Below are 19,288 nucleotides of genomic sequence, written 5' to 3'. Positions count from 1 at the left end.
CATAATTTACCAGCGACTATATACCAGCCAAGATCCGAAGTATCGTGTGATAAGGTATACATTAATTTCTATTTCTAGCGTTTAAATAGTAATGAATATGAATACTTTGTTAGGTTAATCGATTCAAACTAGTCAACCAGCTGACTAAAAGACTTTCCTCCCGTTCGGTGGAGGCGAGAATAGGAGAGAACAGGACGTGATTTACATCGAACCGGTGCGTTTAGACGCGGTTGAAATCAGGATAAGGTATTAAATGTTGGATTTCCAAGCAGAATATGTACAGCTAACAGCGGAGAATCGCGCGATTATTCAACAGTTAATCATCGCGGCAGCATTTATAAACGCGGCCTCGTGCGAAACTCTAGTTTTCAACAGTGCAGCGTAGCGCGTGCGGCACTAATTAATGATTTAAGCAACACGCGGCCGAGTTTCGCATGTACGCACTCTCACGCATCTACGTTTACGTTTGCTGCCTCCGGAGCCGTGGCCAAGGAATGTGCCGCGGTATAATTACGATGCTCCCGTGAGAATCATTTATACGATTAACGGCTCGCCTTTCAGGAAGCGCCCTCGAGGAGAATCAACGTCCGTGGCTCGTTCGCGTTTCTCTTATTTCATGCTGACTAACTTTATCCGTTATATTTATACGACAATTTAATATATATATATATATATATATATATATATAGATATATGTACGTTACACGTGTTCTTTCTTTGAATGATTGCATAGGCAACGATTGTATAGAACAACAAAGAAGAAATAAAAGAGAGAATGGTAAGTGGCGAGAGTGTTCTTTGATGGCCCTGAGCGATCGATTAGATTCGATGCAAGCTATAGAATTCATCGCAGGCGAATCACGATATCGTTGCAACGTTACTAAACAAATTTTTAACGGCGGCAAGATTATAGACTCGGTGGCGTCTAAGTTTCTGGTGGCTGGCAGATTCTGCGAAGAACTCGATTGCCGCGGCGTCTACATACGGTCGTGCCAAGATTCCATGGTATCTAGATGTTTCAAAACTTGAATTTATAGTGGCGCCTTCGCCTACATCGAACTCTCCGATTTCCTACGCTCTCGTTACGTACTTGGTTCGTGAGAATTAAAACTAGCAGATGAACGAACCAGCGTATCTCCTTCGTTGCACGACAACGACCCGCGGCTGGCCACACGAGGGAAGAGGGTAGAAAGCCGTGACGACGCGAAGGGAACGACGCGACGACAAAAGCCGATAAGGGAGGCGGTGGCGGCGACGGTCGGTGACGACAAGGAGAAAAATTCGTGGCGTGGCAGCCGGTGTCTGCAGGATTTCGCGTGGGTGGCGAGAGAACGGCGGAGCGAGGCCAGCCGACACCAGTATTGATTACGAGCAAGAGACCGCACCCTCTGCCACCCTCCGCTGCCCTCAAGGGGTTGGCCAACCGCCACCGCGACACACGCCGCATCGGGAGAGAAATCCTGCGCAGTCGTCGTCCCCGAATCTCTGTGTTTGCCCCTGTTCCGGCTCTGACGATTCATTCCAACCCTTCTTATCAGAATTTTCAACTAGGAGGTTACCGACTTTCCTGTCCATCGATTCTTCCAACTTTTTACAATTAACCGGCATTTACTGACAATTTGAAATGACTTGGCGACTATGTACGCGTCATACGGAAGCTGTTTTTTTTTTTTACGATATAGGAGGGATTTGGTATGATTAAGTTACGTGATGTGTCGCTAGGAAGATAGAAGAGATGTCAATGCAATATCAAAGAACTTTGCAAAAGGATATTCTGCATAGAATCTGTGCGCAGTTACTATGGTATAAGATGGAGAATACACCATGTTCGCGTTTTGGTTGAAGAAGAGGGAGGCAACAACCCTCTAAAACCGGGGATATAGATCCAATCAGAGCGTTGCTCTGCCTCTGTGCGGATGATATGGAGGTACATGTGCGCAGCATCCCCTCTGGACCAACCCCCAACCGCGCAAAATGGCGGAAATTCCACGTTTCGGTTCATCGAAGTCTCCAAAGATTCATCGCGAACGACATCTATTTTCCACCTATCACGACAACGTACTTAACAAAGTACTCAGATTAGAAACCATTAAAGCATTTGTTATTCGAATATCGAATCTTTGGCACTTACATTCACGAGATTTGAATCTTCCATATGTCCGTTATAAGTATTCCAAAATTGTTATAACAGCAGGGCTGTGGCCAAAGTCGTCTTTCTCAAGCAACCTTCCAAGACTTAACAAATCGATTCGATAGACACGGCCTAGAGTAAACAAGTCCGTATACATAATTCGATTGACGCTCACCGCCTCGTATTAATATTAATAGTATCATTCTCCCCTCTCCATTGCTCGATATCCCTCACTTTTCTTACCACCTTCCTTTTCGCCTTCTTCCTCCTCCTTCTAGCTCTCTGTATTCTCTCCCATATCCTTTTTCTTCTTTCTTCGCGAAGGGAACGAAGACACGTCGGTTGCCAAGCGTCTTAGACCAGTGCGCGGGAAAATGTAAATAGGAAATGCGAGGACAAAGGAAATGAAAATACCGGACGAACACGTGGATATAATAAGGCTCTGGCCGTTTTTTGCAGCGTAATGCAAAACTCGACACCAAATGGAAATTACGCTGGCTACGTTTTTCTATGTACGACGAGCTCACCTGACACTCTTCCGCAAAGGTCAAAAGGTTCTCTATGAACAAGGTTCTCTCTATCCGGCCAAACTGCATATGTAATGTATATGCTTTGCTCGTTTCTCTCTCTTCCATGAATCGTCGCGATCTCCGTCCTTGGCTAGCCTTCGACGGAACACAGTCGAGATTTTGCGACACCTCCGCGAACGCTTAAACGCTTGTTTAAACAATCAATCCCCTCTCCATAAACCTTCGCCGTGTTGGAATTTCATCCGTGGAAATCTGCGCGTGTATCGGTAGAACGTCGTACAGCCTTGCCAGCAAAAGCGCTCGTTTGGAATTTCTATAGCGAACTCCACTGCTCTTTGTCCAGATTAATCCATTGGGGACCAATATCCTAATCAACCTAATGTCTTCTTTCTAATTTTTACTTTTTCCTTTTATTTTTCTATCTTTCAACGATGATTAAAACGATGCTCGAGTCCACAAGAACGCGCTATCGCAAGTACATAAAATTTCACTGAGAAAATGATAAATTAGTTATTTTTGCTATTCCGATAGTTTGTACCTCGTTATCTTATTGTTGAAAACTGTTTTTTTAAGATTAAACGAAGAATCTAATCGCCTCGAAGTGTTCAAACTTACCCAACAATGTTAACAAAAACTCATTAGAGGATGACACGTAAAACGCTTCCATAAGGAGACCAGACAACGACGACGATTTAATCAGCTGGTCACGTCTTGGTAACTTTGTTGCAAGCAGCCGGAAGTCGAGAAGAAATTCCACTAGTGGCGAGGTTCGTTCCCTCGGAATACCGTTCGATTTGCTGGTTAATTTTCCTGTTGTGTACCTTGCGCCTTCTTCGATTCATCAAAAAATTTCTTTCTATATTCATTTACCTAATTACACCTGAACGTGCAACGTCCAATCGATTATACAAATTTCTATGTTTACGAACGTTATACATTTTCAAGGATGATCCCTTCAAATATAAAAAACGTTTAACATCGTTTTACGGTTCCTAGTTTGGACAGACCAACGGAATTCCATGGTTAACCTACTCTTCCAATTAAAATGAGGTCAACCATGCTCTTAACAAGGCTTCCCATTGAGTCATGTTTCATTGCTCGCCGCTTAAGGAACAATTCAAACGTGACTAGTCTCTATGGTCACTAAAATCGAGAAAATCTTTGGAAAACTGTAAGACAGCGTGTATCAGGGGGTACCATAACCATAGATGAGAAACATCTAGGACGTTATGTCGACGCAGCAGGAGAACGCGACCCTTGGTGACGTCAGCCTCCTCGTGGCCTCTGTGGACTAATATGGCCAGACCGGTCGGTCCCTCGGGGCCGCTCGTGTAGGTAGCCTCACAAATGCGACTACGGTCTGCTACAGCTCCTTTCAGAACTATCAACTGGATTTCTGATTGTAAACGATCGTGAGACTTTTCTACCGCTTTCGACTTAAGAAAGATGAATGATTTTACGTTCCATTGCTTTCAGAATGCATCGGACTTAGGCTCCGTTCCACGTAAATTACATTGTGCCGCCTAGATCTACGTATACGTAAATTTCGTCACAACTTAGGTTACATGGAATTCAGATTACGCTAGATCCTAGGTACAGTAAGGAGATGGCACAGAGAGAGGGCAAGTGCTACGCTCTCTCTCTCTCTATCGCACATCATCACACGTATATGATCTTATTTGTATCATCAGAAATAATCAATCAAATCCACATTCCTTTATCCGAACCAGCTTCTCACTTCCACACCGAATTACTCTCGACTCGAGTGGCTCCATTTCTTGGGTTTGGATTATAGTTATAGGATTCGAATTCATCCGAATATACCTGGTATTGAATTCAAATACTTTCCACTATGTTAGCATACAGGCCCAAACGAGTCAGGAAAATGCAAGCTAATTTCCTCCACGTTGATCGTTTGACAAATAATCGTAAATCGAACAAACTAGTCGACATATAAATCAATGACAATCTTCTAAAACCTGTTGCATTATTGCTTCCTGAGTATCGATTAACACGAGGCCGTATATTATTCGTCCAACTCGCTTCTCGCTCGTAAAAATTCTATGCAAATTCGTTACCCGCTAACGAGTACGACGTGCCATTCCGTTACCATTCCAGAACACTTGCAAATTTCTATCTGCATCGATCTACTTTACCCCATTCACTTACGATCTCCTCCACGTAGATTGCATTGGCCCTATGTAGGCATCAGAGAATCTAGAATTCGCTCGGTACCATTATTACGCTATACTTGCTACTATTGAATCCACAATGCATCGTACCATTGAATCTAGAATGCTCCGAATCTAGATTCCATTGTGTCTAGTAGATCGCATTCGACTTTAGTTATACCGAGTACGAATGGTTTTGATTCCAAGTTCCATTGAATCTACATTACACTTCGGCTTAATTTAGAGTAAACCGGCAGTGGTGGAAAATGATGAACAGGACGCAGCAGGATTAAAGACGCAGAGGATTCTACGTTACATCGAAAGAAATTATGAAGCAGAAGAAAGTAAGAAATATTCATGGCGAGAAGTATTGCAACCAGAGCCGGTGTGTCCTCCATCGTCTTGTGGCTTGGTTCCCCACTACCGGAACGTGACGGTTGGCAAAGCTTTCCACATTTTATCAGGCCGTTAATACCGCGCGCAACGAAGAAAGATAGGGTGTTTACGTGGTGTTACGCGGCGAACCGTGACACCCCGGCGCTGTGCTGGTTCGATTGGTAAAGACTCGGCGATAACCTCTCTACGAATCGGTTTCTCGATCCAACGGAGTTTCTACTCGTGCCGATGTATTTATAAACCTGATTCACATATCCAGCCGTCTCGCGACATCGAATCCTTGAATGCGTGAACTGCGGGGCCGGTTGCTATGCCAGAATAACGATTACTGATCCGCGGAATCTGCTCGTTGACGTAGTTAGACGTTGCTATGATTTAAGGCGGTAGGAGATCCAGCTCGGCTTCGAGTTTCATTAGATTTTGTCTCCGTGGTCCGATCATCGAACGGAGCGACTCGTTTCAAAATGTTTATTCGACGAAGAACGCGGGGTCGTGGATCGCGATGCGCTGTCCTTTAGATTCCCTATGCGAGCCTCACACGCAGGATGCAAACATTGTAAAATATTCTGAAGAATGTCAGAGCTGGATTTCACCGGATCGAAATATACAATACACATACGTAGATATCCTTATATTTAACCTACCTTAGGTCAATCCAATATTAAATTTAAATTACACCAGTCCTAATCTACGATAACCCTAGCTACTACTGGCATAAATCATTCCATATTTAGATTACTCTGCATGTATATCGCGCGAATCTCCATTACACAATAGGTAGGCTTCATTTTCCCCTTCCATCGATCATCTATCGCAAGCTCACAATTATAGAAGAATCTCGAACGATCCAACGAACGAATCGACGTATAAATCCTACCAGAGACGCGAGTATAATCCGATAATTTCCCCTAGCAAAGAGCAGCAAAGGTTATCACTCGACAACCGCCCGAGTTCCCCCAGTTGAAACATCGAGTTCCATAAACGGTGGATAGCGACCGGAAGGCACCGCTAACGGTAGCCTATCGGTTTCGTGGAAAGTCCCGGAGGAAATCATCTATCGTCACCTCCGCTATGAGGTTCGTGGCTAATCGAATGCCAACCGAAAGAAAACGTCGCCACGCTGCCGCCACCATTAACTGTGATTTGAAAGTAAGAAGCGTACAGGCAAAGCGGAAGCAAGTGTCCCGCTGTCGATGAATATGTAGGTTGGCCCTCGACCTCGTGCCTCGCGCATATGCGTGTCCTCCGCCGTGTATACGCTACATAGGCTTGCACACGGCCGTTCGGCGAGCTTCTATGCATACACACAAGGGTGATCTATCGATAACGAGGCTCTCGATTAACCTTTTATCTCGCTTGGTCATCGCAATTCCGAACACGGAGTCCCCTTTCATATGAAAAACAGAATTTGACGGGACGATATTCTTGAATTTAATTGCAGGTCAAAGATGGTGTTCTCGCTGCGTGTTCGAATAGACAGGGGGGGGGGGGGAAAGAAGACGCGAGAGGAAAGAGGGAGAAGAAAAAACGGGGGAAGAACGATGGTTTAGGCCGCCTGTTTTGAATTGTATGAACAGTATGTAATAAAAGTGGTTGTACAGCGCGGGGATTTTAAACGGGCAAACATTTAAATGCGGATTTCATCTTTGAATAATGCATACGTCGGTATGGCGGATCGCGTCGATATTTTCCGAGGACGTTAGTTACAGAGGAGAGCTACGTCGCACCGGTAATTCTACATGGAGAATGAGCAAAAATATCCACGTTGAACAATGCCAACATCGTTCGCCTCGATCTTTGGAGATCGCGGTTCGCGAGTTTATTTCTACGTAAACGTGACCGACGGAGATGTTTTAAGGATTCTGCGGATTTTACGGATTAGGAATAACTCTGAGAGTAGAGTTCATCGATGTTTGGATAGAGTAGAATCGAAGTAAGATAGAAGCTGCAACTTACGCAGCTCGGATTAAATGAAATTGAGATTTTGTCGAACTAAATCCAACTAAACTTGGCTTATCACGAACTTAGGTCCTAGTTCTAGACGTCTATAAAATCCAAGCTATATGGAATTCTAAGCTAATTCTAAGCTGTGAGATTCTATGAAACTGAAATTTTATAGTACCGGAATTCTATCAAACTTAGATAAATAACGGAATGGCCTGTGAAATCTAGATGTTGCATAACTTACGTCTACCATCTAAATTCGATTTCACTCGATTCGAAATTACGTACAACCTATCCTCACCAATGCGGCGTCTATCGATGTTAGGAAACTGTGACACGTGTTTCATTAGCCGAATCGATCTATCAAGAACCCACAGATGGACCGCCGAACGAAATCTTGCTCGGACACGCGTTGAAGAAAATTTTAACGTAATTTTATGCGCGCATTCCTTCGACGGATTTACGCCCACGAGGAGGAAGAGCCGTGTCGCTCGTGAACGCGACTACGCCAGGCAAAAGCCGCACAGTTTATTTTCGACGTGAAGAAGTTTAAAGTTAGACAAGCAAGAGTACGTGCCTCCTAGCGTACGCTGTTACTCCAAGCCAAGTACAAGATCGCTGGCCAACGGTAAACTTAACAATAACTACACGACAATTCGATTTACGGTCGTTTCAAATCTTTTACACGAACTGCCTATATTTACATAAAAAAAATTGAAATTTTCTACTCGCCAGTACGTAAAGAAATTCCTTAAGGACCTTTGTCCGAAAGGAAATCAAATCAAGCTTCGTTTTATAAGAAAATTTTCATAGAAGCAAATTTTTTATCTTCGACCTTTAGCTAAGAATTTCCTCGCTAAAGTAAAATGTCCGATTCCTTTTCACGAGCTGCTTGAAACATAAAAAAGGTCTCCGTAAGAGGCAGAGGTTTCCAAGCAATTTTTCAAACTCCTTTTCCTTTTCTTAAGGACCGCGCAAGTCCCTAAGAAGCGAAGAAAGAAAAGACTCGTTTCGAGGTATCCGATGAACGAGCATCCATCGATGAAAGATTAATCACGGAGGCATGGAACGACGAGCTAATAATAGTGACAAATCCGATGTCTCTTTTCTCTGGTGTTCACCAGTCGGCATAACACGCGTGTCGTTACGTGTTTACGATCACAAAGCAAAGTGCGAACCTATCGCAACCTTCGACCCGCTGTTTCAGATTTCTTGCTAGCCGCGTGCCGCAGGAGCCGTTCTCCGTGTTGCGTAATATCCTCCGTCTTCCTTTACTTTACCCATCGCACTATACTCGATAATACCGCAACTATGAGCATCGATCCTTTGAATATTACCTAAATAAATAATTTCAGCGTCCAATGAAAATGTCGCTAGTAACGAAATTAATTTTCCGTTAATTCTCCATAATACTTACACGCACGCACGCACACGCACACACAAGGATACTTATGCCGGGCGCCAGCTATAGATTCACCTAGCATTTTAATTAATAGGGACATAATACGAACTTAAACGAATAGAATTCAAGCGATTTCCCGAAAGAACTAAATATTCTATAAAATACCTTCAACGACGAGTAAAGTGAAAAATATGTCAATTATTCAGACACTTAGACGTCTACTTGCTTGTCGATCAGAGAGGCATCGAACGCCAGCAAAAATCGATTATTCAAAAGGAGATCCAATCCTCGAGGCACGCATGGAGCCTGGCGCTATAATTGCAGAGCGTGTCGCGGGGCGCGTTATTAATCGTTTCGCGAGAGAAAAACACCGGTAATTGCGTGTCCCTGGCTGAATGCCTGAGCAGCAGGTGCGGGAAAAGGAGAAGCGTTAAAATTCTCCGTTCTGCTTGGCGAGCAACCGCGCGAAACAACGCGTGTTTCTGCCCGCTTAGAATGTTGTCTGGCCAGTTCGAGTATTAATAGCGTCTGATTTTCCGCGTTTGTTCGCTGGCCTGTGATTTTCTCACCAATAATCGCTTCGCTTTCCTTTCCATTTTCGCCCGCATTACCTTCGGCATTCCCCTTAAAACGAAATTCAATTGGCAGATCGATTCTACATTTTCTGCGTGGCTATTCCTTTCACAATTTTGTCTCGCGTTTGTCTTTTAATGGAAATGTTGAGAAAAAAAAAATCTTGAATAATCATAAGCACATTATTGAACAATTTGTGTACCATTAAATAGATGAAGAGGATACTAAACGAATTTAGAATGGTGTTTCCGATGCACTGTCCGAGTCAGAACACGTTAATGCCACACAAAGAAAGAGCGTTCCTGCGAATGCGACACGTGACGTTGCATGAATCGAGAGCCGAATCGAGTGCCAACTGCTGTCTGCTTGGACTTTCCATGTCGTTTGCACGTATCCACCTCTGCCGGATCCCCCCGTCACAGAACCTGTCATTCCTATTAATTTCTGCCTGTTATATTCTCAAATTTCGAATCGACCAAGATGAAGCTTTTGTCGAATCCCTGCCATTGAATTTGAACGTTCGTGGTAGCAAAACGACCGCGGTTACGCAACTCGCGAAGATAAATCCAACGTAACAGAATTTTAATATTGTAACAAACCGTTCAATCCGTTTTATTGATCTTGGTAAGAAAGGGAGTGTAATCGAGTGGGATTTCGCGTAACGAGGCCCAAACGGAGACCAGCGACGACAAACGGAGAGGACTTGGACAAGCTTAGGAAGGAATGCAGAAACGACGACGACTTCTGGCGGGGCAAGAGTTGTTCGACGAGTCACCGACGCGACGCCTCGAACTCTCATTTGCAGCAATACTCGCGCCTATGACCGTGGAACACGGTTATAGATACATCGGGGCCACCGCGAGGAACGAGATCACCGGTTTGCTCTCTCTCGGTCTTTATCCAATCGACTTAATCGACTATGCGCGTCCCTCCTCATTGCCGCAAGGTGCGAGTACCAGCGATGGTCATTCAATTCGATCTCCTTCCATCGAGCGAGTCAGAGAGAGAGAGAGAGAGAGAGAGAGAGAGAGACTTTGCTCGTTCCAGCAATTTATTCGTATAGGGTGCGGCGAACATCTCGATGCAATGCAGTTTTTCTTGCGAATTCTGAAGAAATGACACATTAAGTATATGCAAAACCGACAATTGTTTCTTCGCTGTTTCAACCATAAATCTACGTCGATTCTTAATATTGAATGTACCGATTTGCAATTTCTGCCAATTCCAATCGATCAGATCAAGTCCATAAGTTGAAAAATGGAGAAAGATATTATTTTTTAAATTAATCTTCGAATTTCTTATTCGTGTCATCCGCTCGTGCTAAACAGACTTATGCAAGTAAATCAACCGTTTCTTCAGAATCGAACGTCAATTATGTTATGTATGCAACGAAATTGAAAAAGATTCGACAGCGTTTACATAGGCTTTACATACACGTGGATGATTATAATTAAAATTATACGTATTCGATAAGAGTTAATGGTAATATTATCAGAAACCACCCGAGTAGTTTTAATCCCGATAAGCAGAAAATCGCAAGCTTGCGTGATCAAAGAATTTATTTTCAAATACTTTCAAGAATTTACTTTGTAATATTCGTTGCCGTTAACGCAAATAAGCAAATCTAAGGAATTCTCGTTTCCTTCGAATCATTGATAGCTGACGTATCTAATTATACTTTAGTCACAGAAAGACGTAATATTACGTCAGCGATCATTGATGTATTAATTATTAATATGACACGAATTGATCAAATACAGTTCTCGGCGCTCTTCCGGTTAAAGTTGAATTTTGCACAGATAAAACGAGATTCTTCTTCATCGTCAATTTGCACGAGATATTTCAATGCTTCGCGATCGATAAATTTTTTAAAGATTTATACAGGTGTCTATGGGTAGTTTAAACGAGTAATTGTATCAAATATTTAAAAATGGTCTAGTTTTCGAATAAACTATTTTCTACCATAGTTCGTCGTGAATTACATGGGAACCGAGTATCCTTCATTCCGATAGAAATTATTAGAAACTATATAATATTCTCGTTGCTCCATCTTATTCACGGATAACAGACACCAGTGTCGATTTTCAATCTCCATCATCCAATCTGCCACAAAAGAATCACCACGAAAGATTCAATTGGTCCAGCAGAGATCTTGAGACGCAGAGGTTTCTTTTAATTTGATAGTGGCTCGATTAAGCTCCGCTAAATAAGAGTCGTTCAGCCTCGCTGCTCGAGGATTGAATCAACCGCCATTGAACCAAATAGCCCGAGGTCATTCTCGAAAGATTTCCATTAACAATCTCGTATTAGACGCTGCTCATTTTCTTGCTACAAAAATCAAACGGTTCCACCCTCGTTCACAGATGAATCCGCTGTCACTTCCATATGGGAATACGGTTCGAACGAAGACTGAAAATGGCGGCAGGAAATTTCAAGTCCACCTGATTTCGCTGGAACGAACGGTTCGTTGAAATTACGGCCGAAGAAATTTCAGGCGGAAGAAGCCAATGCTCAGAGTGGACGATCAGGTTCAGAAAGTATTATAAGAAAAGAAGAAAGAAAGAACGGAGAAGAAAATGAAGAAAAAGGGGGCGAAGGAGAAGGAGAAGAAAAAGAAAAAGATAGACTCATCATCGAGACAGCGGCTTCTGTCGTCCTGCGTGCGAATAAAAGGGAAGGGGTTCCGTTATGAAGAATCGTCAATTACCAGGCAGCTTCCTGCAGCCGCCTTTCCGTCTTGTTGCAACGGTTTTTGCGCCGCTCTCCGCTCGTTCCTCTAGGCATCGGTAAATTAATGAATCAGCGACAGAACCAACCTTGCTACGAGTGCTTCTCCGCCTTCTTCCTACGCTCGATTTCTTACCGAGACTCGCCCATGGTCGCGATTATCTGCTCCGATGCAAATTGAGCTTCCCCGTTTGTCTATTCCCGCCAGTATGCAGCTCGCGTACGCTGTTTCTGTGGAAATAATTTTCCCACCTCTGAACGGTAGTTTGCCCTTTTCCAAAAACGAGATTAAGGATTGGGAAGAGAAGGGATGACGACAGTAAAAGATACTACGGAGTATCGTAGTTGTCGTTATTATCGTATTTATTATTGTCCCCTAGCTTCTAGCTAGTTTATCACGAGAAAGCAGATACGAGAGCAACGACTGTGTTCTCTGGATCACCGATAAGAGATGTCCTCGTTCCCCAACTTCTCCTTCGTCTCGGTCTTTTTCCATTACGTTCCACGCTTCGAATTACATATTAGAATTATGCAAATCTTGTTTTCGAAGGGACCTTATCGAGCCAAATACTCGCGATAATTAACAGAGACTCCCGAATTCGAGATTCTATCTGCCCACACAGCGTGTAACGCTCTACATTTCCAAAAGGAACTCCATTAAGCTGCGCCGACTAACAAAAGCCCAATCCTATTCTTACACGGAAAACAATCTTCCAACTCGATGATCCAACGATCCTCGCTCCTGCTTGAGAATACCAAACGAACAGAAGAAGAGAGAACACGAGGAAATTCGTGACGTTATCAGCTCTCATAATGCAAACCTACCGCCGTATACATCGGCGGAAGAAACACGCCTCGAAGGGATCACATCGTCTCCCATCGTCTCGCTAATGTTACAGCCATCCACCGTTCTTTGCTTTCCGACGACGCAATCAGTGCCTCTTTCCACTTTCTTTCCCCCCCTTTCTTTTTCTTCCTCTTATTTCTTCTACTCTTTTCTCCCTTCTCTTTTTTTCCTCCTCTCTTCCATTTATTTCCACGAGCGATCGGCGCGTTTACATTGATAAAGCGACCAGCCAGGGACGTTTACCCTGGAGGGGTCAGTGTCACGTCGTGGGCCTGCAGAGTTCGTTGACTGAATAAGCCGAGGCAACCTCGAGGACCGGTTGGTCCACCCTTTCGTCCCACCCTGCCCACTGACAGTGCCGGAGCTTTATCCCTTGTAGCCCTAAGTGCATGGGATCACGTCGACTACTTAATCCTCGATCGACTGTTCTTCCTTTTTGTCAGCTCCGTTTCAGAGTTCCACCTTCCTTCTTTCCTTCCTTCCTGCAACCTGGGCCTCGCGTCCGTTCATCGCCTCGTTTCTTCTTCTTCTTCGATTTGCGTCGATAGCCGTAGCCGAACTCCATACGTACGTTTATACATTCTCGCAGATTAACTGTCTCCCATAAATGAATAGACGATCGCGGTATGTTTAATATTATGTAACGACCTTGCATAATGCCATAAGCGGTGATATTTTGTACGATTAATTAAGGAGCCGGTGTGCGTCATTCTCGGTAAGAAGGAAATCGCAAATATCTGACAAAGTTTGGAGCAAAGAGTAACTTTGCAATGTGAATGAAGGAATTGTGAAATGGCACCTAGGTAATAGTCGCGCCTACGAGGAAGCTTGATGACGTTTTCGCTGCACCCCGCCACGCAGTAGAAACATAATTTACAGTCAGCCCGAGTGTAAATAAGAGAGTGGATATGCGTGCAAAGAGGTTGTCGACGCCATGGTCGTCGACCAAAGATTTCCAACTCGTGCGAACGCAGAGGTAACGTTCGAGAGGTAACCTCGTGGCAGAACTCCAACTTCCTAGCAGTTTCGGTTAAGTAAATAAACTGCCATTTATTTTTCTCCCCTTGATTTCCGCTATCCGACCATTTCGATTCCAGTAGATACGTCCGTCCATCTATTTAACACGCTGTATTAATTACATAAAATTAGTTATTTCGTTGGATAAAAATTTGGCGCAGATAAGAATGGTAATTTCTTGCGAGAAGAATTCAAAGTTTTCATCGTGGCATCAAAGACCTATAACCTAGCAAGAAGTAACCGGCTACCTGGCAGTTTCCAAGCTGCGGCATAGAATTTTATCGTACCTGTTAAAATTCACAATTCTTGGTGAAAAGTCGTAAATTCCTATGGGACCCGTAATCTCTGGCATTATTACGCGCGATTTACATTCGTAGTGTTGCTTGCCCGCCTTCCACTGTTTCGAAACGCGGAAAACATTGATGCTTCGAGTTATACACTCGTTATCATCCAGCATACCTGTCATTGTAGCGATATGCTCGTGGTTATAAATAGCTGAGAAGATAGCGCAACGACGCGCGTGGACCTCAGCTGTTTTTCATCGTCCCGCCATTTTGATTGATTTACGAGAGCCTCTTCTTCAGCAAAATGGCGACCATGTATAACGGATGAAAATCAACTTTGACAGGAAGAAAAAACGATGGAAGTTTGTTTATCGTCAAACAAGTAAACGCATCATAAACATTTGATATATTTTTCGAAACGTACGTTTAACAGCAGAGCTACCTCCCGCAGATGCAAGTTTCGTAAGAACATAATTTTTCCCTCGTTATCGTAGGTACACCGTACGAAGAAGATACCATAACGTTCGCGTTCTTCTGCATTATGTAGTCACCGACGATTGCTCGTACACGTAGTGACCTGGATAGAGCAGATCGACGAAAGTGACAAAGTAAGCCGACCCGATTTATTATCTTATTTAATTGATAAATATGAATTCGTAAGCAACAAACACGACCGTGGAACGATGGAGAAAGATAGATAGGATAAACATTTACTTTCGTTAATGACCGTGCTATTTCGGATTTTCCGTTGAACAGTCGATGGTTCTTACGATTTCATTGATTTCACGACGGAAAGAATGGAAACGTTACGGGGACGGATTAAATAGAAATTCTTTGCAGCTAAAACTACGAAATATGATTAAAAATCGATTAAGGAGATGTTTCGCGAGTGTGGGAAGATACACATGTGACGATAATGGAAGAAGGGCTCAGAGATTAAAGGGATTAAGAAAACACTGGATAACTGAATCTTTCGGAAAATCAAATACATGAACGATCATCGGAATGTAATTTAAGAAACGGTGAAGATAACTTTCTCTGGAAAGAAACACCCTGAGGTATGTATAAAAAGAAGGGAGAAAGAAATGCTGGTAGGATAAACGTCGGTTGGTGGATCGGTCATAGCGTATGGCATCCAGCGATTTGCCGCATTTCTTCTATAAATAGACGCGTTGCGACGCGGAGCCGCGATATTGTGCGGTTGATATCAACATCCTGCAGCAATCGGAGCTTAAATTTCCATCAATACCGTAGAATTTTGTGAAACGAAATTTTACGAAATCGGATGATGGTAGCTAATGGTCGGAAATTAGTACTTAATATATATATATATCATATGTATATTAAGTAAGATGTGGACGAACGATTACGCAACGAGAGATCGTGAACCGAAGAACCGAGCGATCCTTGACTGATGTTAGTCAAACATTAGATAAGAGAATCGTTGACAACATAGCGCATTAAACATCGCTACTATCATTGCTTTAACCATAGATAACAGGCTCTTGAACCGACAAACCGAACTTGACACCCAAATCGAGTTCCGAAGCTCAGGCCTCGTATGTTCGAGAAACTGCTTAAACGCATCTTTCTATTTTCAGTTACTTAACATTTACCGTTCTAATTCACATCGTCGGATGCTAAAAATTCTCAGAATACTTACAATTAAATTATATCTTATAATGGAATATTCAAGTCTTTCAAATGGGATTTTCGTTTCGATATAATTGCTAGAATTCTGATCTAAATGCATCGAAGCGAACGAAGAATTTCAATTCCTACTACGTGTAAAGTAGCGAGGCCGAATGCGGGCTATGCAAATGAACCCAACCTTTCGGGCTTATGTACGGTGTGTACGAGCCATAAGGACCGGATCGATAAGTCGCCACCTCAACGTAAAAGCACTCGAACGATCGGGTCGCGATGCCGTAAGTGGCGGGAATCATCTGCCGTGCCACGGCACCGTTCCATAAACCGAAGGATCTACGAGACACGCTAACCTTCCATTCCGTTCCTGCAGGCAAACACCTAAAAAATATACCTATCTATCTTTATCAAATTCCTATTTTTTTTTTCTCTCTCCTTTTCCACGCCAAGAACCACAGATAAAAAACAGATAAAGACGATTCTATTACGATACTTGGATCATAATCTCGACACGATAGATAAGCAATTTACAAGAGAAAAAGCAAATTCGATAAATCTGCGCGTTGTTTGACAGTAAAAGAATACGGAAATACCAATTCTGGATGTAGAGAATTCCTCGAGTTTAAGTAACTTCATTCACGTTTAGTAACTTTGTTCAAACATTAATTTAGGTCTCTCCTGACTAAATAACTCGCGTCTGCGATTTTTTAGACGTTTCATTTTTCTAGCAAACCAACTATAACGAACTCGGTTCAGACAAATCGGTGTTCTACCATACTTGCTTGAAAGTTTTTAGTTTCGATAGCGAAAACCAGGGAGATATAATAGGTTGGAAGGCAGTTCAAATACAGTCGACTTCGAGTTGGAAGATCCCCGATCATCCGTCATTGGAGGGACTGTTATCGTGGATCTCGGGTAACCAGAATCCGGCAGTGACGATCGTATCGGTCCAGGTTCTTTCAGAGACATTGATTTTCCATAAATACAAATGCCATGCTAATTAGCTGCCAGTTGCACTTGACGAGCTTGATCCTCGATCAGATGAATTTTTAAATAAATTCTAGTTTCAAGATTCTGTATTTGTGGCGTGAGCCTCCGTACGAGCCGACAATGATGGGCTCCTCTTGGATATTTTATCTCGAGTTATCGACTATTTGAATCTCGATTTCGAACCGATTCAAAGTCCCGCAATGTCATGATAATTCGAATCGCTCCAAACACGATTTCATATTTAAAACTCTCGAAAGTCGTAATAAACGCGTTGAATCGTAAGCGTCGATAGATTTTGATTTTTTTTCAAGTTTCGATAAATCTTGAAAACCTTTGATGATTCAAAGTTACGAAAGCTTGCTGATATTCAACGTTCTATATTTTTTTAATTGTCCTTTGAGAATAAAATAATTCCTGTAATAATATCACGTTACGAGAAACGGAAAGGAAGGACCAAATATCGTTCTCGCTTTCTTTGTTTCTCTCAGAAAAGATTTTTATTCATTGGAACGAATTTACACAGGTCAGCCAGGTCACTGGAAGCGCCTTATCTCAAATTTTTTCCTTCTCTTCGTTCCTTTTTTTTTTTTCTCTTATTTTTTTTTTTATTTTTAGAAGAAAGTCTCTAGTTTTCGGGGACCTAGTAGAGAGACGTAAATAATTAATTTCCTCCATGGTTTCTGCCAATATTTACGAGCAGTTTGACGGTTTCGGATCGATAGAACGAATCAGGGTTTCCCTGAAGGACTCTCGACCACATCTGTTACGCTTCTGGATCGAGTTTCCATTGCTTTTCCTTCGCGTCCCTTTTTTGGAAACGCGCTTCGTCTTGCCTACCCCTATCTTCACCATCTTTCCCTCGGTTTCGTGTTTTCGGGGAAACCATTTTCGTCATATTACCGCATTCTTCGTCCTTTTCATCTAGCAAACCTTTCATTAAACTTCATCTTGGAATTCTTCGAAGAAAGATTGTATTCCTTTACACGCGCATTGTTAAAATAAAATTCGCCCTTTGCATCGGCTCGTCGTAATATTTAACGCGTACTTGTATTTTGCCCCCTCTTATACAAAGCACAAATTAAGACGAAGTAGACCACCTAGCTCAAGAAATCTACAACGATATCGTTTAAGATATTGGCTGTCACAGTGGCCATTGGCGAACATTCCACTAAATTTTTTTAGGATGACTGTTATACGACAAGTTTCATGGACCAGCGAACGTTCAACAATGTGAATAACTTGGATAACATCGTCGAGAAGAAATGCGCAAACACGCTGTAATATTTAACAAGAATGAAGTGTTAGATATGGTATATAGTATCTAATATATTTGGATCTATCTAATAAAGTGTATAAAATTCGGATGCCAGTAAACACGTTAGAGATCAACTTTTTATTAATCTCACTCCTTAATGGATTAATCAAAAATCCGATCTTGCTCATCTATCCACTTTGACAGCCATTTTCCACGGTTAATAGCCATTCTATCACTCAAATAGTCTCCAACAGATAAAAGCTATTTGCTTAGCTGTTAACAAGCGGAATATCGCTATCGTACAGATGTTCCCGCGTTTATTTCACCAATAAAAGGGAAGATGGTTCGCGTAGGTAATCGATGACCTCGGTCGATTTTTCGCCCAGTGGGCTCCGAATGAGATCGACGTCGATAAATTAACGGTGTTATCCGGCGATGTTATCAGCGAGCATCTCGCAATCAGCCGCGGTCGCGGCCGCGGCAGCGAACCGATGAACGATAAGGGTGTTGCTAATTGCCCGTCGTTGCTTCTAATTGCCCGCGGACACGTTATATTAACGGCCGAGCGTAACGGTAACGATTACGTTAGCCAGACGCCGAGACGTTCCAATTATGTATATATATATATATATGTCGGAGATGGAAGGACACTGGAGCCTCCCGTTTGGAACTATGGGAAAATCCCGTAATATTGTAATCTAGATTCTACTATAGCCGTAATTAAACAATTATCATTCAATCCGATCGTATTTGTTCGAGACTCGTGATGGTGGGATTGGGTTCGAGGTGACACAGCTGGTCGCCGAACGTAGCCGCGGTCACGGGATGGACATTTTTCCTCGGGGATGTCGATATAATGGGACACACGTTGTATTAACAATCAAACTCCAAGCAGAGATTGCCTAGCAACGGCGATTGGAACCTTCTCGAAGCTTCGGACCAGTATATAACAAACGAACGCAATCGAAAAGGAAGGAAAAATTCCATCAGTCTGTTATTCGTGCGATCGCCTTGAAGAGTTACACATCGGGAAGTATATACAGAGCGTCCCAGTAAACGTGTTTGCGTGTTAAAGTATTTTACGTTTAATAAAGAGTAATCCCGTTGACCGTGGATTCGTTATCGAACCTAGAATCATTGTCACTAGCGTCTCGAGTATCTAATTACCACGGTTACTTGTCGATATCTGTAACAATCGTGTTCGCATTAGTCAATATCTTCTCTATTGCATAACGACAAAGTCTAATCATAACGAAGATTCGTTTCACGCCCTTTAACCCCAACCCTAATCATAATGTGAATCCGACATATATATATTATGTGACGTATTCGCAGACGGTTTCTGCAATTTATCGCAAATACTACGTAGGTTAC

The 19,288-nt window shown here is 42.7% G+C and overlaps 1 long non-coding RNA gene across 2 annotated transcripts; it reads left to right on the top strand.

Annotated features, from left to right (window-relative positions):
• The first annotated feature begins 11,701 nt into the window (after window positions 1-11,701).
• On the top strand, window positions 11,702-17,892 carry LOC122572788. 2 transcript variants are annotated; one of them, XR_006318566.1, is made up of 4 exons: window positions 11,702-14,442; window positions 14,517-14,630; window positions 14,863-15,080; window positions 17,842-17,892. It is a non-coding gene; the product is annotated as an uncharacterized LOC122572788 (long non-coding RNA). The 2 variants fall into 2 exon arrangements; XR_006318565.1 differs by lacking the exon at window positions 17,842-17,892 and having other exon boundaries at window positions 14,863-17,153.
• The last annotated feature ends 1,396 nt before the right edge of the window (window positions 17,893-19,288 follow it).

This window comes from Bombus pyrosoma, linkage group LG11 (genome assembly GCF_014825855.1).
Source record: "Bombus pyrosoma isolate SC7728 linkage group LG11, ASM1482585v1, whole genome shotgun sequence".
NCBI classification, from domain to species: Eukaryota; Metazoa; Arthropoda; class Insecta; order Hymenoptera; family Apidae; genus Bombus; species Bombus pyrosoma.
The sequence above is the reverse complement of the archived record's forward strand: the minus strand, read 5'-3'. Positions and strand labels throughout refer to the sequence as shown.